This window comes from Sinocyclocheilus grahami, unplaced genomic scaffold (genome assembly GCF_001515645.1).
Source record: "Sinocyclocheilus grahami isolate Dianchi unplaced genomic scaffold, SAMN03320097.WGS_v1.1 scaffold68.1, whole genome shotgun sequence".
Lineage (NCBI taxonomy): Eukaryota > Metazoa > Chordata > Actinopteri > Cypriniformes > Cyprinidae > Sinocyclocheilus > Sinocyclocheilus grahami.
Window position 1 is genome coordinate 553124 of NW_015505247.1, and position 4302 is coordinate 557425.

A 4302-nucleotide genomic window follows, 5' to 3' on the forward strand; every position below is an offset into this window, starting at 1 on the left:
AAAACTAGACCAAAAGTACATTTGCACACAAACCTGTTTTCTCTAGCATTGGTTGTTGGTTTCAAACACCTTCTTAATAATATAATGTGAAATTGTGTACTGATTTGGAATCGGAAAAACAAGATATCATGAAAACATTCAACATCATCTGTCATCTTTGATAAATTGGAGAATTTATGGCTTTGTATGATCTCATTTATACGTTTTCCTATGATCTGCTTATGCCCCACTGAGGGTTAGTTTTAGGGATAGACCTTCATGCCCCTAAAATCATAATTGAAATCGCCAACTTCTAAAATAGTCGCCTTTTCTCATGAGATCGGGTTGACATATGATACAACAGGGAGAAATTCTCTGTAGCAGGTAGATTTCCAGTCGAAAGTGTCTGCTAAATTACAATATAAATAACTACACTGCTGTCAAATCATCTCCTTTGCCTGTCAGGAACTAAACTGCATGTCTTGGCCTTCAGGAATAAGATTTATTGTTTATTGGAGCAAAGAGTTTGAGGCACGATGGCAGGCTGCTGTATTTTCATCCCCTCTGGACATTAAGCATTATGCCTGGATGCTCAGCCATGGTGTAAAATAGAGAATAGGCTTTGTAAAGTGCCTTCAAAAAGTAAAATATATAATAAATAATAAATATAATAACTAGCAGGGGTGTCCAAAAAGTCTGACCTGCGGGCCAAATACGGCCCGTGGATGAATTTCAAACGGACCACAGCTTGTCTATTGAAAATGCAGTAGGCAATATGTGGCCCGCCAAGCATAATTTACAATTCATATATATATATATATATATGAAGCATCCGGCCCCCTGGTGTGTTTACATCATCGAATCTGGCCCCCTTTAAAAAACGTTTGGACACCCCTGAGGTATAGGAACGTAGGTTTTTGGGATCTTTAAAGTGCACAAAGTTCAGGCCGGATGGGAATTAGGTCTTGGAACAGCAGAAGGATCTGTGCAAGAGGGCACTGGAGTGAACAGTGCAGAACAGGAACTCAGTTTGATCTCGCTACAAAATATTCAGAAATGCCCAAGATCTCGAAGCAATGCAGATTTAAAAGTAAGGACACAGAATGATTCAGAGTGCTGACAGAATGATGCCAGAATTCATTGCGAGAATTCATTGAAGCTTTGTTACTAATTTCCATTACTAATTTCCATTAAGCCATGTTAATAATGTATATTCTTTACAATTCATTATACTCATCTCAGTGATTTTAAATACATACTTTTGTATGATTTTTTTGGTGCTTTGTAGCATCACCACTTGAGTGCAAATCTTTTTGAAGCAAAACTGGTTGAGAACCACTGCCTTAGAGTAACCTGTTTTCCTTCGATAATCACTTTCAGCATGTCACAATACAAAAGAAGAGATATCACTACTTCTGTTTCAAAATCTCACTAAAAGGGCACAAAATTACAAGAAGACCTGTGTAAAGGCCCTTTCACACCAAGGAGGATAACTATAATGATAAAGATATATTTCTAAAAATGATTCTAAATGTAAAAGAATAGCAGAGGCCATATTGTTGGAATTGCTTTCAGAATTTTTTTTTCCAGCTAATGAACGATACAATTATTGACAGTCAACCAGAATCCATTCTGTTTTAAAGTACTTGAGCATTTAAAGCAGCAGAAGACAAAACTGCAGCATGCTTATAATAAACAGAATGTTATTGGCCACTGGTTTGGATGATAATATAGTTATCATTATGGTTATTTTTATAGTTATCATTCTTATTGTGAATGGGCCTTAACTCTCCAGTTTCAGCAATATTTAGATTGCCAAACTAGAAACGTCTCCACCTATAGCTTTTTGTACCACTTGCACTCACTGTGCAGGACTGTCCGATACATCTGATGCCTCAAGATATACCCAGTATGTGTGAAAAGTGTGACTCTAATTCAATCTGAATTAGTTGTGGTGTACTTAGTCACACCAAAAAAATAAACCTTGAATGAGCAGCCACACCAACTGAACGCATGTACACACACGTAGACATCCAATATTTAGATTGCCAAACTAGAAACGTCTCCACCTATAGCTTTTTGTACCACTGGCACTCACTGTGCAGGACTGTCCGATACATCTGATGCCTCAAGATATACCCAGTATGTGTGAAAAGTGAATTAGTTGTGGTGTACTTAGTCACACCAAAAAAATAAACCTTGAATGAGCAGCCACACCAACTGAACGCATGTACACACACGTAGACATCACATCAACCCAAACAAGAACAAAGAATCAATACTGAGTCACATTCACCTCCTACTCCTCACAGCGTGCGTCCTTCACGCCTTACTGAGAAGTGGCTCTCATACTGTGAAAACCACAGACTGCAAATACAACAGCTCCCTGTAAGTGAGTGAAAAATACCATTCTCATCATTTACCTGCTGTTTCTCCTCATTGGCTTTCAGTAGGCTGTTGTGTTGCAGAGTCAGGGACGCCAGTCCAGGGATCACTGGAGGATTCACACTATAACAAGCTAAAGGGTTCACGGCAAGGTCAGTGTCAGTTTTCATCCGTTTTCATGTCCCTTTCATTGGCAGGTTTTTAATTAAAAATTCACTGCCTGTTGATAAAAAAAAGTCAATTTAGGCGCTTTTTCAAGATGATAAACCAGCAGGTCTGGCACTTTGTACATATCACAAATCATGTACTCTGCTTACCAGAAAAAATACTTCCGATATGATCCAGATGGTGGCGGTAATGCTGAAGGCTTGAGCCCTAGGAGAGACAGCTTGCATCATTGTAATAAAGCAGTGGTTGCACTAGGGTACGCTACTAACTAATAACTTGGAAATAGTTGCACAATTTAAAAAAACATAAAATAAATTCAGACTGAGGAATAAAGAATATTAAAAAACGGTGTAGACAATGAGTTGCACTGAATCAAACATAATTAAGATCTAGAAGCAAAATTATATTTTCATTGTTGTAACCATAGCACTATGGCTAATTTGTTCAAATGTACTAGAAGAATTACAGATGCTTTATGCTTTCTGCATTAACATTTTAGTATATATTTAAAATTGTACATTATTTTACCCATACACTACATGGCCAACTATAGTTGATCCTCCTATTGGTTCATTAACAGTTTCAACTCTTCTAGGAAGATGTTGTAGCATGGCTGTGCAGATTAGCTCCCATTCAGACATGAGCATCAGTCTCACTCCCTGTCAGCATTTGAATTTGTCCCAGAGGTGTTCAGTAAGGCTCAGATCTGGGCTTTGTGCAGGCCATCTTTCTTTGGCATCCTAGGATAGTGCATCTTGAACATCACTGAGCTCTTTGGTACACCACATTCTACTTACATTTGTCAAAGGGGATTGTCTGGCTGTATGCTTGATTTTATGCACTTGTCAATAATAATGATCAAGTGCATGACTAAAAAAAATCATCTAAGAAAGCCTTAAAACCCAAGAGCACAGTACTGAATTTCAATAGACTACTGTGTCACAGCACCACCACACAGGTAACCTGTTGACGCATCCATCCTAAACTGGCAACTCCAGGGGCCTCGTTTATAAAACGTGCGTGCGCACAGATTTGATCGTAGAGTGTGCGTACGCAACAATCCACGGCAACGTTCATATTTATAAAAACGGTCTTTGACTTGGCAAAGAGCTGAGCGCCACGTTAGGGTCTGAGCAGACGAGCGCACTTTTATTTGCCCGAGTGCTGCAGGTTTTTGGAAATATAAGCCATTCTTGCCGCTTGTCAAAGATTTGGACATTGTCAGGTGCTCTTCTATACGTCTAGGACATTAATTAGACATTGTTTACAGGGCGGATATCTGAAACTGTTCAGCTGCGCACAATTTCAAGATCATTGCAATTTATAGATTTCACATCTAAAAGAGAGTTCTATGAATCCCACGTACGCACTTTGAGAAATTATCGTAAAATCAAATTTAGGATTCTTTCTACGCAGTATTTTATAAATGAGGGCCCTGGAGACAGAGGATAGTTTTGAGAACTATAGGAAAATGATCATATATGAGCTGGAGTCAATAGGGCAGGGGGGGGGGGGGAAACATGATATCTTTCTCTTAGTAACCAGTGTTTTTCTGTAACAAAGTATCTTGTTTTCTAGAAAGACTTTGACACAATGTATACGTGTGTGTGAGCTGAATGTATACGTATGTGTGCTATCTGCAGACACATACAATGTTTATGCTGTATATATGCATTTTAGCCGCTTGGGTACTGACACATTGATTATGTTCCCTGTCAGTGTTTTAGCTTTCTGTACATTCTGCGCGCAGAGCTTGTCTGGATCTCTGGC